Here is a 22,438-nt window from a genome sequence, read left to right as displayed (position 1 = left end):
CATGCTCGAACGGATCCCTTCTGCTTTCAAGAACGACGAATTTGACCAACCTCTCACAAGATTTCAACGGCTACGCTTATATGCCGTGCTTATAGTATGTATTAGTGTTTATTCAAACAAGCATATCGCAAAAGAAAAGGCTAGTAGTAAAACACGCCAAATATATCAAAAGTATTCAATTGCTGTGACAAAAAAATTAAAAGAATAAAAATTTTATAAATGCTATATAACTTATATGTGTATGCATATATGTATGTATATACATTTGGCGTCTTTTACCATAAAATAAAAATTTGTCACTCACCGACCGATGCAGAATAAAGCTGATTTAATCTGTAACATACACATATATGATCTAAATTAACAAAAGTTCTCTATAGCAAAAGCTCAAAATAATTATATAATATTTCAAACAATTATTATTGTTACGTTACAAGTAGGATTTAATCAATTTATTTAATTCATATTCAATAATAAACAGATATTTAATTTCTTTACTTCTTGTTAAAGTTATTTAAATAAGCAAATCAGGTAAACAGAAATATATACGGTATATGATTAAGAAAAAATGATATACAAATAATAAATTACCGTAAAATTGCTCTGCTGTCGCCCGATACATCCTAGACCTCCTCCTCTCAGACTGCCAGATAAACTATTGTTTTTCTCTTTTAAGATATGTTACACTCGCGCACTTACGATAAAGCGGTTAATTAACAATCGCGCGCGAATCATCCGCGACACAATAAAAACGGACGCGCGACATTTTTCACGGCACTCCCGAACTTAAAACACGATAAACTATTTGCAGAATGATGAAAATAAATGCGCGATACTTTTTACGGCACTCCCGAATTCGACCGACTTCTTTCACAAGATTTCAACGGTTATACGTTTACATGTTATTATTGAGAAGACACATTATTAACTTTTATTCAAACAAGCACATCTTTCTTTTGTGTATTTTTTTATCATAAATAAAATGTTGTTACTTCATTAAATTAAGATATTATTAGGATTACAAGATGTTCAGTAGTTTGGTAATATAAGCGAAAAACAGGACACTAAATGTAGGAAAAATATGATCAAATATGACAGAGATTTCAAATATAAAAAGATATTTAATCTATCCTGAGCAACTTTTATAATTCAAGGAGAATATAAATTATAAATGATTACAATAAAACAAGTTTATGTTAGATTCAGAAAAAATTACAAAAATGGAATCTCAAATAAAATTTGCCGTAATAAAATTTTAAGTTTAATATAATATAATCTTCTTCAATCTTCTCGAAGAAAAGTAAAACACATCAAATATATAAAAAAATATTCAATCGTGACAAAAAAAGTTAAAAAATTTATAAATGCTACAGGCCTACTACTTATATATACATATATAATATATACATATTTGGCGTTTTTTATCAGAAAAATTTGTCACTCACCGATGCATAATAGAGCTGACTTACGTTAACTTACGTAGGTTAATCTGTAACATACAAACATAAGATCTAAATTAGTAAAAGTTTAAAATAATTAATATTTCAAGCAATTATTATTGCATGCGTAGAATTTCATATTCAATGCATACAATAATAAACAGATATTTAATTTCTCTACTTCTTGTTAAAATTATTCAAACGAAGCAATTAAACAGGAATAGATACAGGAATAGATATAATTAAGGAAACATGCTATACAAATAATAAATTACCGTAAGCTTGCTCTGCTGTCACCCGATGCCTCTAGACCTCCTCCTCCTCTCATTGTCAGACTGATTTCTCCTTTAGGATTTGTTGTACCTATACTGACGCACGAATCATCCACGATACGATAAAAATGGACGCGCGATACTTTTCACGATACTCCCGAATTTAAATTGCGATGAAAACTATCCGTGCAATGATGAAAATAAATGCGCGATACTTCCCGAATTTGATCGATCTTTTTCGATAAGATTTCGACGGTCACGCTTATATGCCGACATCGAATACATAGAATCTTTGAATACATTGAATATTAATGTTTTTATTAAAAACCGAGCATATCATGTTTATTCATTATCACAAATAAAATGTCGTTGCTTCATTAAAAATATTTATCGTGATTAATTATACAAAGTATTCAGTAGTTTTGCTTACATAGACTAAAAAACAAGACACTATATATATATGATAAAAATGAAATATGATCAAATATGACAGAAACCTCAAATATAAAAAGATATTTAATGTTTTGAGCAACTTATATAATCTTATTCCCTTAAATATATTTCAAAATAATAATTTAAATTTAGAAAAAATTGTGAATTTTATTAACAAAAAAATCTTATAAAATTTGCTGTAATATAATTTTAAGCTAAGCATAATCTTCTTCAATCTTTCTACTTCTACAGAAAAGTAAAACGCCAAATATGTAAAAAATATTCAATTGTAACAAAAAGAAGTTAAAAAATCAAAAATTTTATAAATGCTATATTAATTTACTACTTATATGTATATATTATTTAAATATCTATTAAGCCTTTTTTACTACAAAATAAAAAGTTATCACTCACCGACCGCTGCATAATAAAGCTGACTTACGTTAACTTACATAGGTTAATCTGCAACATACAAATGCAAGATCTAAATTATTAGTTATACCACATTTTAAACAATTATTATTGTACGCGTAGGATTTAATCAATTCATACTAAATAATAAACAGATATTTAATTTCTCAAATTTCTTGTTGATGTTATTCAAATAATCGAATCAATTAAACAGGAATAGATACAGGTATATAATTTAAAAAATGATACAAAGTAATAAAATACCGTAAGATTGGTCTGTCGTCGCCCGATGCCTCCCAGGCCTCCTCCTCTCAGATTGTTGTTTGCCTCCTTCAGGATTTGTTGCACTCGCGCACTGCATCTACTCACGAAAAAGCGGGTAATGATCGCGCGCGAATCAACCGCGATAAAAACGGAGACGCGACACTTTTTATGGCACTTTTGAACTTAAAACGCGATAAATTATATATCCGCGAAATGATAAAAGTAAACGCGCGATATTTTTCACGACACTCCCGAATTCGACCGATCTCTTTCACATGATTTCAACGACCACGCTCATGTACTGCTTTTATGGGAAGATTAATCTGTAACATACAAATATATAAGAGGTAAATTAGCAAAAGTTCTCTATAGTTTAATAATCATTCTTCAAAATAATTTATATAAAATTTATGTAAAATTTATATAAAAAATTATGTTCAGCAATAATATATTTAAGATCTCAATGTCATTTTACTTTGTTTCAAGTAAAAGTTAAATCACCGATAAATATACGGATGAACGGATTAAAATAAATTGGAGTAAATTGATATGTTCTCAAATATAGTATCTATACAATTAGTAATTATTAATTTATCGCATTGCTTAAATGATTTAAATTATTTATTCAAAGATCTCTCTCTTTTTCATTCAGTCCTTTCCTGATCTATCGAGATACAACAAAAAAGAGATGATACATAAATCTACATCGTGATGAATGCATCAAATGAGCTTTTCTGAAACAGCTCGTATCACTTTTCGTGCGGTGGATTAATTTTTCCATTGCCTAACGCTTACGACGAGACTCGTGTGGAGAGCCGGATCGCCTAATCTTATTCAAAACGATTTTAGAGAGGTCGTCGTGCGGACAAAATTAGTGTTTTTATTGCGGCAGCCACTCGAGAGAAACCGCTCTCGCTCTCGTGATTCTACATAGCGAGTGTTTCGGATCCACTCGACTTACCGACGGCCGCCACCTCCTCTTCAAATATCGAGAACACCCTCGATCCTCGCCAGCCGGGCCCCGAAAAACATATTTTGTGAACACAACAATAGCCGGCGACGATTATACGGTAGTGCCGAAAACAACATTAGCGTCTGCGACCACTCAAGAAGAGGAGAACGGTCGCTTCCTCGCAAGATCGCTGACAAACGATGACGCAACGAAACTTACTCGTCCGGTTCAAAGAGGAGGCAGGCACCTCTCTCTTTGAAAGAATGTAATTTTTTTTCAAACGTCTCGAGACGAGACTGTACAATAGGACCAAACAATCGAACGACTCGTCAGCATCTATTAACGAGCGAGTGCGAATGATTGGCAGCGCGTGTCTTCGACAGCTATTTTAAACTATACATCTCTCTATCTTTATGCATAAAAATGGACATTATTATAATACTATTAAAATCTTTCTTATACGTGGAGACCAAAAATTTATTATGTCCAAAAATTAAAATTGAAAAAAAAATAGAATTTTGCACGAAATAAATTCTCAACAATTTCGATTCACATCTTAATGAAAAAAAAATCAATATTTTTTATACACATACAACATATGGACTCGAATAAAGCATTCTCGATATTTTAATAATCGACTAAAGAAATCATTACTTTTGATCTTCTCAACTGAACACTGACATAGCGATTTTGCAACGAAGCGAAACGTTAAGAACAGGAACGCGACTTTTCCATGATTCCTGCTGCGCAACCCGGAGAGAACGTCAAAATGTTACATTTAATGTATGCGGAGTTCCAGTCCGCGTCTCGCTCGTCAGCGTCCAGCGAGTTGAAATCCGGCCGGGAGACCTCCAAAGCATATCCGATCCCTCGGCACTATGATGATCCGTGAAACATCTTGTTAGTATCTCTGTATAAACGGATGAATGGTGCGTACAAACCCCCATATAGAGTAAATCACAAATAACTGCTCGTTATATACATATATAATTATTTTGATATTATTTTTTGACGTATTGTCACGAAATTCGCAACGCAGCCAATATGACTTCAGTGCGACATCGCCGCTGCTAGTTGATTCTTTCTCTCTCTTTCTCCCTCTCTCTCTCTTTCACCGGGAAAAAAATCGCCTCACCTCGCAACATATTTTAAGCGCGCCGCGAGATTTATGTCCCCGATCTCTCCGAGGATGAGAGACAGCGAGTCGGAGAGTTCGCTACTGTGCGCTGCGGTGCTCGTCTTTTGAATAGCGGATAATACTACGCGCTGGCCGCTATCTGTCCCGCCGCGCCCCATATCCAACATCGTATATTTAAAATTTAAATCCTCGCATGTGACTCTTTAATTTCTCTCTCTTTCTTTGTTTTGCAAAATTTGTTTTCAAACATTTATAAAATCTAAATATAAACAGTAATTTACAATAATAACAGTAATATGATTCAATGCAAAATCGCTCTAGAATATGTAATTCAATTAATATTTTAATAATATATTCTAGAAGCGATTTTGCATCCATATATTATATTTTCAAATTTAACTATTACTATTGTTTTGAAATATAAATTCACGAGGGAGTATAAAGAGAACATTGTTTTATAATACAAGAGAATTTTCTATTCTACTCGAAATGTCCATCGTATAAGCATCGATCGGTATTTCGTCAACGCTTCGGAAGCCGAGTTGCATGAACGAACCCATCTCCTTTCTGCATACAGCTAAGAGGAAGGAACGTCCCGCTGGTCGTCCTATCTCATTAGCGATCGCATGTACGTTCCCATGATCGCTGCTGACGCTGAGACGTGGCATCTTCGTGCCATTAGATAGAAAATTCCACGTACCTAAGGATCATCAACATCATTATCAGCGTAGTCATCGCCGGGGTGGCGCTAGAGTCTATATAATCTCAGTACGTCGGCTTATCAGAGCGCGTCAGTGACTTCTCTGAAAGGTGGACCTTTTTCTGGCGCACTATCTGCCTGCCTTATCGTGCATTCCGCTTCTCGCCATTGCGGCCATTTGTTCATTGTTTCATTCGGGGATTCATCAACGCATAAGACAAGCGAGTTATTAACAATAGTTGTCGCCGGATTAATTAACCGCGAGAACGCGCAATATCCGGACGCTGTGCATAATTGCATCGATTGCGATCTACCGTATCTATTGACATTAGACGATACATACTGCATTTTTGAATAATCAAGTATTATTGCGAGACAACTGCGATATAAAAAAAAAAATAAAAAAAATACTTTATAGTCCAGGACTAGAATGATACATGTATTTGAAGAAAGATATCTCGTCTGCCCGGTTTCACGCGATCGCGAGAGAGACACCGAGATACTCGGCATCATAACAGATACCGAGGTCCTCGATGAAAAGCAGTCTCCTTCCTCGTCTGTCTACCTATCAAAAAGGGCAAAAGGAAGAAGAAAAAAGAAATCGGTGATACCGGCTCCTCGGTATCCTCGAATGTGCCGGCGCGAAAGCTCCGGCCTATTAGAATACGTCAGACTCTCTTCAAGGTAACGTCCTGTCATTTTTTTCTCCCGTAACCGCTATCGGATCCGTGGATCGGTGCATTCGATTCAGCGCGATCTACCTCTCTCTCCCGCTCTTCATCGCGCTCGCGAGCCGCTGGTAGCTATGGGCTGTACACATGTACACGCACACGCGCGCACGAGGGTGGGCTGACGAGTGGCAGGTTGTACCCGGAATACCCACCGCGGTGCCTCGCTCAGTGGGGTCTCTCCTCTCTTATTCTAAGTGCTGGCGAGTCGCGGGAGAAGAGAGGAGAAGAGAAGAGAAGAGAAGAGAACCGTGAAGCAAACCGATGTTATCTTCTCCCCCGGTTGGAGAGGGATAAAAGCTTAAAGGCTGCAGCCAACTACGATGATACCACCGGTGTACGAGAGTGTCAGGACGCTTGAAGCCTCGAAGAAGGCCTGCAACGTATGCGTGATACGAAGAGGAAGAGGGTCCAGGACACGCGGTTAAGGTGGGAGGGAGGAGAGACTTTAGAGAAAGAATCAGGGAGACATCCGAGGGAAGACGGAGGAGAAGCAGATTGGAATGCGGTGACCAGCAGGCAGTGAAGAAGGCTTCGTATAGAAGGAAGGAGGTAGACTGATGAACCAAGAGAGACAAAGAGAGAAAAGCGATTCGATAAGATGGAGAAGTGGACTAACCTTGCGTGGCCAACATAGGGGGACAGTGACGTACCTCCCGCGGAGGTACGCGTCAACCGCATACATATACATGCATACTTGTTCGCGCGGGAGCGGAGGTTCTCCTGCTTTCGCAGGAACAACGATCACGGGGACATTTCCCTGGTATCTTCTTTTCCCTCCCGCCTGCCTCACGCTCAACAATGCGTAGACGATGCGATCATGCTGACCGGATATCGCGAATCGGCCGGACATGACGCGATGGTGCGAAACGACGGAGAGAGAGGGTCTTCCCTGACGGCGAAATCGTCGTCGTTTCTCGTTTAACTTTCTAACCATGTTCGTTTGAAACGTATGTTATTATGTGACTGGATAAAAACAATCCGACACACGAGTCATTTATTATTACATGAAAATATATAAGTATCCTTCTCTTGGGTATGTGTGTGTTTTAACGTGCAAATATATATGTGTATCATAAAATAAAATGTCACGAACACTTGATTAGAAAGAAATTTCGAGGAGGATTTTAAAGAATTTATTATTTATTATTGAAATATATTTTTGATTCTATATTACGTATCCTATCAATAATACTTGGAAGATATATATGATATTAATTGATCAATTTTTTGTTTATGCGTTAGTTCACTCGCTAAAATAGGACTGCGTCTATTTTAAAAGAGATATTTTATAGGTTTTTGTTGCAATAACAAAATGCAAGACAATCGATCCATTTTTTCAAACTTGAATGCATTTTAATGACGACTCAAAATACAGTGATTTCTTCCCACACGTCAGCAGACTTCGCATTTGATCGGACATTAAAATAAATTTATAGTCTACGAGAGAAGAGTCATTTGAATACCGTTAATGTCATTAAAACCGTTTCGTTGAGTAATTTAACTGTCTCGTTAACATAAATTAAAGCTGCGTTGCATATATCATTATGAAGTAACCGAAGCTTACCGTACGTGTAGCCGTTTAATGTCATCGTATTTGTGCATTTGTCATTCTATAGTCAGTGTCGCTACAAGTCTCGCGTCCATCACACCACACATTTTTTTACAAATTTATAAACTTTTTGCTATTACACTTTCTTTATGAAATGCAAACAATATATTAATGCAGCATATTTATACAGTTTTCTATACAAATCGAATAAGAACCAACAGATCATTCATATATATATTATAAGAATCTTTTTTCGATCCGAAATAAATGAATACGAGATCTAAAGGATTTTGAAGTACGTATACACGTATAGAAAAAGACAGACAGTAGCGAAAACATTAGTCGACTGAAAAGCTAAAAATTACAAACGGGCATTTATCGAGCCAATTAATATCGTTAAGGCGATCGATCTCCATTTCGAGAGATTTATCGAGACTTGAGCGCGGCGGTCCCGTCCTAACTTATTAAGTTCATCTGCGCCCGCGTATGCGCGCTCGATCGATCGATCGATCGATCGATCAATCGATCGTTCGTTCCGCAGGCCGATCAGCGAGCCGTGAAACGATGACGATAATACAAATAGCTAGTGGTAAGAATAGTCGGCGGGGGCGGTAGATAACGAGGATGATGACAGCAACGATGATTTAGTGCCGCGCGCAAGTTAATGGCCCGAGAGGCCCGGAACGTTATTCTTCGGGGCCATTCACAACACTCGCCGGGGCCCTACGCTCATCATGCGGGCCCCCCGCAGATTCCGCACGAAGCTTAACCCCAACGTGCCAATTCATTTCACCTCGTGCTGGCGTTAGGCCTGGTTTATGGTAGCATTTACAATTATAATCGGCCCGCTCGGTCACGATGAATGAGAAATAAAAAAAAGAACGAAAAGAGATGCACGAAATATGAAAACGGAGGTGGACGATACGCGGAGGGTTCTCTGACTCTTTTCGGGCCCCCGTGGCACCTTCGTTTCATCGCGAACGCTGGAAAGAAAAGTTATCGTCCGGGTTTTCGTTGCGGCAATAACTATTACTTATTCTCCGCGCGAAGAGAGTCGATATAGCACGGCCGCGCTTAAGTATCAACAATTTCGAAGAGATAAGTAACGCGATAAATAAGAAACGCATCGGCGCGAGCGGAATTCCGCGACGGATCCGAGGGGGGTAATCGCGTCATCGGATCTGATATAAAGATGAAAATTATCGCCTGACCGCCGTGTCCGGGCAATAACGATCATTCATAAAAAAGAACCGACGATCATATATGTTTCTAAAGAACAGCATTGTCAGTCCTCTGCATTCATCTCTATCGAGCCGAGTAATGTGAAATGAGAGATTCTCCCGTGAATGGAGAACGTTATACACAAGAATGTTCTCGGAATATTTTCTAAAAACATCAGAATATTCCGAGAGCATTCTCTGAAAAACTATAGAGATATTCTGAGAATGTTTATATAATGCATTAAAAAAAGTTTTATTTTGTAAAATCGATGAAATGCGAATTTACAAAAATATTTTCTGAGATGATTCTTTCGTCTCGCATTTTTTTTTTTTTTTTTTATTAACTGAGTCAGTTTTATTCTTGCAATTGCATTTTCTTAAAATATCCGACAATTTAATTGTTTATCTAATTTCTTTAAATTTTCTCTCTCATAATATATTTTTTTTTTAATTATTTTTTCCACAGAAAATTCGTGTTTCTTGAATGAAGTATATTAATTTAAAATGTAAAGTGAAGATAAAACTTAGCAGGACGAGATATTCATTTTGCGATTAAAGATATATATTATGATTTTGGATTATTAGACGTGTCACCATCCACACATGAGAGAGAACACCCCTTCTGGGAAAAAAAATGTTTGTCTCGGCGACGGAATTTATGATAGAAAATATATTGCCCGTCGCGGACCATCCATTTCACCAATCAATTCTTCGATTGCGTTTCGACTGCGTCCGATTATGATCTACCTTCGTGGACGTGGCGTGACACCTTCGACGGATCCCGAGAGAAAAAAAGGAACGCTGCGGATCAAAAAGGGAGAATGGGGGAGGACACAAGAGGAGATTCTCTTCGAGAATCATTGGACTCCGGGGTCAGGGCCAGTGTGTGAAAAGGTTTCAGGCAGCAGGTGTCTTCAGGCGCGAAGAGATGAAAATCTCGCGTCGGTATTTATCACCCGAAAAACCTCGGCTACGCCCATACTTCGCTGGTCACAAATCAATCAATAAAGAGAGGATGCGGCCTCTACCGAAGAAGAGATGGGTTGAATAGTTTTATTGGATAATAAAAGTAATAAAAGAGAATGTTGGCGCGCGCAATGTACGTATAATTCTTCTAGCCTTTTTAATAGTCTCAATAATTTTATCTTAAAATATTTTTCATATTTTTTTACAAGACTTTTAGAATTTATTTTAACTCTTTTATAAAGATAAACATTTATCAAAGTCAGTATAATTATAAGCAAATTCAACATTAAGTGACGTAAAAAATTAGCGGAAATAACAAATCTTCTAAGACTGATATTTATGTGTATAAGAGCCAATCTAGCTGTAGTCTTTTTTGAAACATAAAATATATAACGAATGAGAAGTTATGGCTGACGGGAAAATTAATTACGCTTATAGAAAAACCACCAACATCTAAGAGAATACTTTTATAATATCCTTTTAGCATGTAGTAATAAAGAAGAAAGAGACACTTATGCGAGAACGATTAAGAGTTAATGGCCAGTGTGAGAGGCAAAGAGGAAAATATTATTCGAGTTTCGACTTGCTCGAGGTAACCGGGGCAAGTTGAATTCGACGATCGAGAAACGAGCGAATCAAATCGTCGTGCCCAATCGGCCTTTGTATACAACCCACGGACTGGCTCATTTGTCGTGTTAATAATTATAAGAAGGTGTGACCCCTCACTCGCTGCACCTACGGACAGCCATATTTATGAATCTCAAGCCGTGAGCAGAGTCCTTAGGTTCAGGTATTCCCAACCTGCATTATGTCACCAATACAGTTATTTTTACTGCAGCGATGTCATTAATTTAATTTGCCTGATTAATTTCTTTCCAATTGCAATATTATTTACAAAATTTTATGCTTACTGCTCATTATTTGTATCACTTGATAAATAAATGTAATTTTTCAAATTTATCTTCTCTTATTATTTAAAAATATATTAATAATCTTATATTAACACTAACAAACAATTTAATTTATTTTACTAAATTATTTCCGAGAGACTTTAGATTTTATATAATCGCTTACATGTATTATTTCATTATTTCTTTTTTCGATTATGACAAAAATTACTATATTTTACCTAAACAAAAAAATATTATACATGAATATTAGATCCAAAACATCCTTCTAAACGAAATTATGCCAGCGAGTGCATGAAATTCTGATCCGATGGAAAAATGCTAAACACGCGGGTTGGGAATCTCTGCTTTTGAGATATACATACCGGGCCCCCGAGAACCGCAGGGGGCAACGTAAACTAACCGCCAGTTAATTATTGTCCTTTCTCGGGTCCGGACACCCCCTCTATGCTCGATCTGCGCCCCCTTCTTCGGGGCCTCACACGGGCACGGTGGCACACCGGATCGACCGACGGTGGCGAGATACGCCAGCGAGAGAGAGAGAGAGAGAGCAGATGCCGAGGAACACGAGGACTCCCGAGAGCCCGCTAAGGACCAAAACTACCGTGGTAGCATTCAATTAGCCTCGCGGCATGTGAAATATTATTGTCCGCCTCGCTTCATATACTCGATTTTTAAAAGGGGAGAAAGAAAGGCATTACCGCGACCTCCTAACATATTTCACTACTGAATCATTCTCCTTCTCCTTTCCCTTTGACTTGGGCCTTTCCTCTGCTCGGCCATCGTTGCTCGACCACCGGGGAGCTCTTCGCGGGTAATCGTCCCGTGATTTTTGCCACCCGGTTTTGCCCGTTTTTTTTCGAATCCGCGCGCGAAAATCCGAGAGAAGCAAGTGTCTGACTGAATGCAGTGTAATTTCTTGTGTGAAATGCATGTTTCTTGTAATCCTGGTTAACTGGCTAACTGATAGACCGCGCGCCATAAAATGAAATGCAATCGAGAGAAGCAAAAGATACAGAGATAATTTTTTCGAAGAAGAAAAAACTCGCTTTATATTAATTAAGTTTCTCGATTTTTTAATAGTCAAGGTGTTTGAGGATTGACATTTTATATTTCTCAATTAACAAAATATGAGACTTTCTATAATATAAATTCTACAGATTATTGTTACAATATTTTGAAGTATTCTGGGATAAAAAATAATAAATGAAATTTAAAAAAATATAAATATAGGTATTTGCAATGTTATCTGCATTAATATTTATCTTATAATTTAAAAATATGAAGTAATGTGGTTTTAAGCAGTTTTAAAAATTTACATACTTATTTCATTTTAAAGAAAAATAAATATGAATTAATAATATAAGTATGTGTATAGAAGAATATTATCTAAAAAAATAATTATTTGGAGAGATAAAGATGCAAGTAAAAAATAAAAAAATAATTGATATTTTCGAACCAATTCAATTTTAAATTTCGAGTTTCTTTTACGCAGGAAAGGCCGGGGACAAAAGCTACTATAACTTTTCGCAAGAGTATTTTTTGTTATTTTCATCATTATCTGGGGGCCTAGGATGAAAGTAACGTAAAGTAGTTTTTAGAATATAAAATAATGTAATTATTTTTTAAATATTAAATAATTTTTATTATAAAAATAAAACAATTATTATTATCTTCTTTGAAAAACTTAAATGTTCTTATTAAGCAATAAAATAATTATAATTAAAATCAGAATATACGCGTTTACAATACAAATGTTATTTTTGTCCCCGACCTGCCCTATACATATAATTATATATGCGTGAACAAACATTATCGGAGTAATAGCAATCTGCTCAAAATATACGTAACTAATCCATCCTGATGGAAAGAAAACTCTACGAATGTCCAACGTTCCCCGTTAATCGTGGGAAACGACAATTTCCTCGATCTCATTGTTCCTACTTACAATAAGAGAGAACGTGGTGGATAATGCCGCAATACGATTCGTAATGCGATGCGCGTGTCGCAATCATTCTACCGTGAAAGTCTCCCGAGCTGAAAAGGCCGAATTTGATTGGCCTCCATCCGCCTTGTACTATCAAAAGATCGATATAACATCCAAGCAATTGCAAATTTTATGCATTCAAGCATGGAATCATTATGCATTCGAAACAGTGTGATATGTTAACGCTCCAGTTTCACGATTTACAGATCATTTTGTGAAACTAACATATTCGTGAAATTTCCACAAGTGCTGAAATTTTTGATGTCACGCAACTGTATAAACCTAGATCCACGAATATATAGCAAGTACGTTTCAAATTAAAACATTTCCGGAGCTTACGTCTATAGATATATTTTTAGGAATATGATTTAAAAAATTCTCTAATATTTTGTTCCATTTTTCTATTCATGATAATTCAAACTCTACTAACAATACTGATTACTATAAGGCAATCTAATTTGAGAATAATTTGATGCAGAAATACGTGGCGATATGTAAAGTGATATTCGTCGATGAAATTCTGCATTGCACGAGTCGTAACAATTACGCTAATGCACCCACTGTAATTGAAACAATCAATTCCCAGCAGTCCTTTCCAAATGCGAGCTAAGCGCGCCAGTCACGAACGAGATAATAGCAAACCGCAAATTTTCTTAATGACAGACTTCTTATTCGATAGGTAGCCGGCAATTAACTGTGCATGATAAATAAGACGGATAAACCGCGCACAAAATCATCCAATAAAAGAAGCACGAATAAGATAATTTAAAATTGCTTTCGATAGCTACTACAGAATCATGCAATTGAAATGATGGTGGCAATGGAATAAATATGATGTAGCAATAATTTTGCGCCATCAAATTGTTAGTCATTATCTTTTAGTAATATTACGATAAATACTGTATTCTTAATCTTCCATATTACGTTGATGCTTATTTACAACACTGTTAATAATTCCGATCAATATTTTGTTTTTATTTATGATACAAATTCCGAATAAATTTGAAAATAATAGATTATAAATGCATAAATAATCGATAAATGTCAATCAATTTATACAAATCAATTTAATATTTCATTTAAAAGTAATTGATTCCATTTCTTGAAAGAAGTTTCTAAAATACAATTTTGAAAGAGGAAAATTTAATTTGATTTTCTTAACAATATTATAATTTGTTACAGAATTGTGTATGAAAAGAACGTACAGGATGTCTTTCAAAATTAAAGTTCGATTCTCTTTTTTTTTAACTTAAGTATGTGCTTTCACGAATTTATAGACGGTACCTCATATTATCACATTAAGCATCAGATATGCCAAGCCATCTAAGTATTCCGTTGACTTCCGGTAGAACATCAGAAACGCGAGATGGTGGATGATGGACTAATCGACTAACTGAGAGTAATTAATAAGCTCTCGGGTAGGCATCCATAATCCAAATGGCGGTTCCCTAACTTCGTATGAGTTAAAGACGAACTTGGTTGAATTAATTAACAGCACACATCGTGAATTCTGAAGCGGATATAATTAATTTTTAAGCCTAATGTCGTTAATTGATCGGATTTACGTCGCATACACATACGAGCCTCTCGATTATCTCCTAATATGCATGCGATAGAAATTATGAAATATCGCAAGTAATAAAGATAATGATTAAACGATAGCATACTTGATTATTTAAGAAACGAAAAAAGTTTAAAAATGAAAAAATATAAAATAAATTATTTATAAAAAAATTATATACATAATTTCCTAAAACGAAAACAACGAGAAAGAAGAAATACGATGAGTTCGGAAAGATCAACATTCTGCTATAAATTCACAAATCTAATACACTAATTTAAGAAAAAAGTTAACAGATTAATAATCACATTTTTCTAAAACTTGCTTTAAAATCTCTTTACAATTCAATAATATTATATTTATCTGCCTGCAATATTCGATATATGAGAAATACACTTCTTGAAGAAGCAAAATGCTAATATAAGTTTGACAGATTCAAATTGTGTATTCCGCGGTTAAACAACTGGACGTGAAAAATTGTACACGGCGCTCGTCGACGAGAGTTAAAGCGTTATCCATTTTTTCTATCGAAAGATACAAACGCTCAATAAGGTACTCAACGTTCCAACGTTGTTGAAGTGTTCGAGAAAAGATAACGATAGGGGTGCTGCCATCTGACAGGTCTCACCATTCAGGGGAGGAAATGCGAGCAGGCGCAGAGCAAGCAGCTGCACGAGAAGGATTCAAGATCGCGGAATCGGCGACGAGAGTCGAGCGAGATGGCAGAAAGCTGTTACCAACGACGATGGCGGAGAAAGCAGAGAAACCAGAAGGTGAGAGAAGGAAAAGGAGATGGAGGAGGCAATGGCGAAGAGCACGAAGAGGGGTAGGATGAGGCGTGTAATACGGTGCCTCTCCTTGCCGTCGACTTGTCCGCCAGATCGATTCGTTGGCGGAAACGTCGGTCTCGAGAATTTCACGGGGATTACCATTGCACTCGAACGATTCGCTCTCGTCGCGCAATAACGTTCCTCGAGGCGAGAGTTTCGCGTTGTCCTCGAAGAGGACGTTCGAGAGCGAAGAAAAGTTGAATAGGTGACACGATTATGCTGACAAGTCTGATAAAGAAACACTTGTTTCTCATTCATTATGTAATCATTTCTAACAAATTATTCTGTTGAAGGAATCTTTTCTAATCGATTTTCTTCCTATAATATAAAAAATAAAATTATGACGATGCCATGAAATAGAAACATTCTCCTTCTTATCTTGCAACTTTACACGTTTTTGACATGCAGAACTATAACTCGAGAACAAAAGAAGAAAAGGCGAAGCTATTCATAGGTCCGATAATATTTTTCTTCTCCTTTGAATATCTTTCTCGTCGTCATTTCCTCTCGCAAGCTGTATAAATGTTGCAAGTCAGAAATGTGACTATCTCCGGCGGATTTCTTCAAATGTCAACGTCGGTGATCACGCCGAGATAGTAACATTCTCCGCCGTCACATTCGCTCACTCATGCTGAAGGGATTAAATCCTTAAGAACCGGAGGCAGATGGTTTCTACATTACGCATTACCCGTGTTACGTATCGCATCTCTACTTTATTCTGCAACGTAATGCGCAGTGTCATGAAAACATTCAGGTAGCATAACGAGTGTAAGCCGCGCTAACTCGATATCGCCATCATCTTTTCCACGTCAGTACTCGGGTGCGATCGCCGATGATCGATTCTCGCGTAGAAGAGACATTTCGAAGAGAGACAGAGGACGAGACAGAGAAGGAGAAGAGAGAATGGGGATGCAAAAAGCGCGCGATACGGGTTTCTATTCCAACTCGCGCGTGTATCAGTGGACTCATCTAAATCGTCGGGAAACGTAGTCCGGTTAAGCCACGCTGGATTGGTAGCGGTGCGGATTGCGAACGAGAGAAGGAAGGAAGGAAGGAAGAGGAAGGGGTTCGACGGAGGGTGAGTCGGATCGCGCGACAGGAGGGTTGGCGGGGGTAGGTTGCCCCGGAGATTGGTGGAAGCACCTAGCACGAGGAGCTCGCGACAGGAGCAGCGTTGCCATCGGGTTGTCTGGCTGATTTCCCGCTTCGAGTCGAGCGGAGTCGTCCTTCTATAGTGATCCCCAGAGAAACCCTCCCGGTGACCGAGGCGAAGGGAAGAGAGCCGGTGGGGCGCGCACGAGAGTGAGGGCGGGAGTGCCGATGGCGGTCGGTCGGCGAGGGAATCGCGCGCGAGGGATGACGGGAATCGGCGAGAGGGAGCGCCGGAGCGTGTAATTGAGTCCCGTGCGCGATCGCTACTTTATCGACCCCCTTATACCGCCCCTTCCTTTCCACTCCACGTTGAAGCTGGAGTTACCCCTGAATCCCGTCGCGTGCTCGGCCACTTCGTTGTCCCTTTCTCTCCTCCTGTCATCCTCGCCCGTTTCGCTCCCCCACGTGTTTAAGGGCGTACAACGTCGTTCGGTATATGTATCCTATAGTGTCGACTGCTCAAAGGACGAAGGCGATAGCGACGACGACGACGACGACGACGAAGTCGAGACGGGCGCCGTCGAGTACGCGCCAGTCAAGTGTGTGTCAGCGTACCCGAAATTGATGGGAACGAGCTGCATATTCCTACTGGATATCAGCATCATGACGGATATACGCCAGATCAACGTATTCTTAACATCTCGCAGCGCTATTATAAATAAATTGCTACTTCCATTTTCATAAACAGAGCCATTGGTGTTTACAATAAAATAGAAACTGAATCTTTTCTAGATAAGACAACTTTGAATTCAATGAGAAAATCTGCTATTGTCGAAATCATTTCGAGAATCGAATACATTCGATTATCTCGATAAAAAGGAAATACAAGAAACTCTTTTACAGCGAGCTGCAACATGCTCTCTGTTACGTATATCGAGCTACATGATCCATTTCGAGATTGATCTGGCGTTACCGCCAGAATGCGGTGAATGTTTGATTCTGTTGTTGCAAGAGATAGTCCTTTCAATGGCGATATCATGGCAGCTTTATACCGTCCTGGCCACAATTCGCACCAAAGATGAATCTGCCTCTGCAGGCACCATATCGAACATTCGTGTAGCCTGATTGTATACCGTAAAATCTATATATCTATACGTTGTCATGCGCGCGCGTGTGTATATATATATATGTGTTGGACGAACATATATCAATCCCCGCGTACATACATCAATGCGTTCGGCAAGAGACTACGAGTACGTAGATACGTCGGGTCGCTCATTTGTCAAATTTTCAGATCTCTTTATAATTCTGCCCTCCCCATAATGTCCTACTCGATTTATCATGTTCATCTCGATCGCTGATGAATTGCTACCGGCAAAGATATCAAAAGTTTTTCAACTCCACACTTTGTAAATTATATTAAATACTCCTATATATTAAATATTAATTTTATTATTATATGTGTGATAAAAATATTATAATGGTCTCAATTCATTATCAAATATTGTATTTTTTATACTATACTAATGAAATTTGTACGATTCTTAATTTCGTAATAAATATAAGAAATTTATATAAATTTTCTGCAAACAATATTTCAAGATTGAGATACATACATGTTTCTGTTGTTGTTTTTTTTTTTTTACATAAAATTTTTCATATTTCTATCTCACGGTGCACCGTTGTGAACGTCGCACGCGATTGACGCGATTGGAATAATTTACATATCGGGGTATACATTATAAGGATCAATATGCCAAGACATTTATTCGCGGAAATATGCTTTCCAATTCCAATGCAAATATGTATAACACTAACCATGATGCAAACGTACCGATCGAGAATCAATGATACATCGGGTGCTCTCTCACGAATAATTAGCATACTTTTACGTAATGAATGCTTACGCGCATTCTGAGGCATTTCTCATTTCCTGTCCCGCAATTACAGTGAAACTATGATGGCGCATTTCGGCGCTTTCTCCTGGGAAACGATCGATCCTCCGAACGGTCATTAACTGATTGAAAAACGTACGTGCTCGTTACGTTGCGGATCAGGCAGCGAAAGGGTTGCTGCAATTTGCAACAAAATTAAATTGATTCAGTGCATAAGGGAGATGATATGGAAGCCTGACACGAAACGTGTCACGACACCGGTACTCTCATCCTTTTCCCGGCGGAGTCGAGGAGCCATGATTTATTCTGTGTCGTATGCTTAACGTTACCATGCTTAACCATTCTCAATCCACTTTCAAATATTTTACGTACTCTTATAGTCTTCTAAACTTTTTAAATACCTCGGTGTTATAAAAAAGTTAATAATTTTATAAAGATTTTATACACACACACACACATACATATAATCTTTAAATAAGAATCGAAATAAAACGATAAAGCTCTCTGTGTATTTCAATATTTATAATTTTCATTCCTCTCTCATCCTCTCATATAATTTTATATATAGATCCCGAAAAATTTGTAAATAATGAAGGCGAAAATTAGTCACTGTTTATTTAACTCAATAATTTTCTGATTATTGCGATTCAAGAATTGTTTCGATAACCAGAACAGTAACAAATGATGTTAACAAACTTTTTTTATGCAAGCCTCATAAAATACCACAAATGTCAAAAAAATAAATTGCCCCAATCTCACTAAATTGAATATAACTTTTCTGAACATTTCGATCTCATTCAAAAAGAATAAAAAAGAGAAAAGAGAAAGAGAGAAGAAACGAAGTGGCAGTCCAGCCACGAAATGTCACGGCTCATTTCTCTCCCGCGTGACAATGGAGGCTCAGAAAAGAGCATTAAAGGTTGATCGTGCGACGTTGAAACAAAGAGAACGAAAAAAAGAATAAAACACCGCCCAGTTACAACGAGAAAGCAAGGGGCGAGAGAGAGATTAAACCCTTTAGTCCCGCGAGATCCTTTAAGGCGAGATGCGCATAATAGAGAAATGATTTGATTAAAATGTAAAGAAGGCACGGACCTTCTGTTTGCGCATTTCACGGTTCGCTTGTAAAAAGCACCCGTTAGACAGATGGCAGTCGCCGCACTCAATGGCCTGAGAAATTGGATCGCGTTTTAACTCCCTTACGTTTTCAGGTTTCGAGGTGCAGATACCGACATTGCCTTGCAGCGAGCGGCAACGTGCAGACGAGAGAAATCTCAATTCCGAAGAAACGACATTTTCTCCCTTCGTATATATTCACCCTCTCGCCCCCTTACGCTTTTCTCCAAATCACAACTCGTCGTTCTTATCGAACAATTCGCTATATATCTTGCCAAGATACATCTCAGAGATTCGTCGAGATTAGAAGCTTTAAAAAATATTTTTAAAAAATACAAATTTTATCTTATGTCATATTTTATGATTTAAAACTGATTGCAACAATTTATCGTGTTAATTACATTTTGTAAATTAAATGTCAAATGAGATTGATTGTCCGAGATGATAATATAATAATATCTGATAACTTGTAAATCAAATTTCTAGTCAATAATATATAGGTATTATATTGTAATATATAGAATAAATACAATTTAATTGCATCATAACGCGCGCTGTTAAATGCAACCGTCTGGAGTCCATATAAACATATGTATACAGCAGTACGAATAAATTCGAGGGCGCAATTTACAAATGAACGTCATCTGGATAATGCTGTACGGATAGTAAAAAGCTGGAAGAACTCTCGTGTGGCAAATTGTGGCGGGCACGCATGCTTTAGACTAATCACAGGCCGAGCGACTAGAAGCAATTTTCGTTATGACGAGCAATTAAAGGGTGGAGTGGGTGGTAATTTCCTATAAATTGTGTCCTACAGCGCGCGCTCACGTAACAGACGCGAACAGAGTAAACGCGACCGCATAACCGTGACCGACGATCGACTGCGTCAGATCGACGCAGAAGATCCTCGTGGGAACGACGACTAAAGCATCAGCATGACAGTCACGGAGATAGTTATAGGGACGGCGATGGCGCTGTAGCGATAATATTAACGAGGCTGAATGTGGAATAGACAATGATGTCGACGATACTCTAATGGATTGACCTATAGACAAGATCACTAGCAAGACTGATAGCGAACAGTGTTGCCAGTGATAATAGAATAATGGAGACAATCGATAATTATGGTTTACAACAATTATAATGATAATTATTTATCATAATAATGATAACAGTCAAATGCTAAAAATAGAAGCAAATATACACGGAGAGAATTTTCTCTTAGAATTTACCATGAAGTTTCTCTGATTAATATTTACCACAATAAAAAATATTAATATGTACATAACAAATTTTACTATCAAACATATTTTATATTTTTAATGCGGTAAATATTAATCAGAAGAACTCATAAAATTCTTCTAATATCATATTATCTCATAATTACCATGATTTTCAAGGTAAATTTTAATAGAAAATTCTCTCTGTGTACAAAATACAATTAATACATAAAGTATTTTGTGTTCTTTGTCATCTTGCAGCGAAAAGATTCTATCAATATTGACGAAAATGATTTAACTGGTTATAAAAATTATCTTCTAAAACTGACAGAATGAAAAATTTGATCACCGCACTCTTTTCTTTGTTGTCAGCAACGATACTGTTTAATGTCGATGATGACGAGCGATATATATTACTAGCGAAGAGAAATCAGTTTATTGATCTAGAACGAGAGAGAGTTCCGGTTATCAGTAGTAGTGACAGCGATATCGCCGGCAGTGATATAAGCCCGTATCGCGTGTTGTTACGCAGCATCACATTTAATGGCTCGGACGACGGTAGCTGGCGCGGATGCTGGGAAATAGCGGCTTCTCGTATTGTAATCTAATCGAATGGAATGACACTCGCGAATGCTGTCTTTCACTGGCGATTCTTCTCCGCCAGAGGAAGGAAGAAGAAAGGCAACTCGGGCGAGGACGAAGGAGCACAGAACGAGAATGGAAGCAAGCATTAAGGGAAAACGGGGCGAGAACCTCGAACTATCACCGTGTGGGTGGACGATCCTGGATTCTCGGGAGCAGAAGGTGATACGAAGGCATGGTCCAGCAGTTACCAGCAGCTCCGATGGTCGGAGGCAGGACCGTGGACCAGTGGAGGGAAAGACGAACCCGAGGAAGGGGCACGGTGAACGACGGTGGGGATACCGATGAACCATCGGCGGAATGGACGAGCGGGATGAGAGGATGAGGGGAACAAGCCTGGTGGCAGCAATCACCGTGAGTGGGCGACACGCGTTTCTCGTGGGTTATCAGCCTGATGAGGCACTCCGACCTTCTCTCGCTTCCCTCCCTCTGCCACCCTCGTTCGCCCACCCTCTTCCCTCTTCCTTCTTTCTCTCTCATCCTCTTTCGAAATCTCCTTCTCGTCTCATGTCGTTGCAAGTCGAGCCGGAGGGAAACGGGAGTTTATCGACGGAACTTTATATCTATACGCGCGTCTCTCTACGCTCGCCCGAGCTGATGTGCCCCTGGAAAAATCTAGGGCGAACGCTCTTGAGCTTCACCAACTATTCTCTCTATCTCGCGATACTGACCCAAAACTTCCTATATGCTTTTGACGCTGTCGACGCGGATTAAAATATAGCTGCCTTTTGTAAAAGAAATCACTGTCGTTTGAATGATGAGATATTAAGTAAGAATCAAAGGAATGAAAAATTTAAATTATAATTTTTCTATATATACGACTCTATAAAAATTTAAATAATAGAAAATATTACGTCTTGTTGTCACAGAGATTCTAAAATTCAGTCAAATAAGAATAAGTATTGTACCTAATTGCAAATCTTTTTTTAAACCCCAAGTAAAATCTTATTTCGCGCGTTTAAAGTATGATTTTATGATCGTTGTAGCGGACAGTAATCGATCGGGGGTTCGACTTTACGTAGCTGGACCGCAACCCCTATCGCGAGGCAAAGCACGCTATATCCGCGCGAAACATCCGCTCCGGAGTTTCGCCATATGACGCTACCGATCGAG

General features: G+C 38.0%; 1 long non-coding RNA gene across 3 annotated transcripts in view; it reads right to left on the bottom strand.

Annotated features, from left to right (window-relative positions):
• Window positions 1-1,232: 1,232 nt before the first annotated feature.
• Window positions 1,233-22,438, bottom strand: part of LOC114935016 (uncharacterized) — a 33,545-nt gene continuing 12,339 nt past the window's right edge. For all 3 annotated transcript variants that reach the window (XR_003820406.2, XR_014925273.1, XR_014925274.1), the window contains 3 exons: window positions 2,819-3,141; window positions 1,715-2,605; window positions 1,233-1,489 (listed from right to left, as the gene is read on the bottom strand). This is a non-coding gene — a long non-coding RNA (uncharacterized LOC114935016). The remainder of the gene's footprint in view (window positions 1,490-1,714; window positions 2,606-2,818; window positions 3,142-22,438) is intronic.

Source organism: Nylanderia fulva, unplaced genomic scaffold (genome assembly GCF_048542155.1).
Source record: "Nylanderia fulva isolate GAGA-0341 unplaced genomic scaffold, ASM4854215v1 Scaffold35, whole genome shotgun sequence".
Taxonomy (NCBI): domain Eukaryota; kingdom Metazoa; phylum Arthropoda; class Insecta; order Hymenoptera; family Formicidae; genus Nylanderia; species Nylanderia fulva.
The sequence above is the reverse complement of the archived record's forward strand: the minus strand, read 5'-3'. Positions and strand labels throughout refer to the sequence as shown.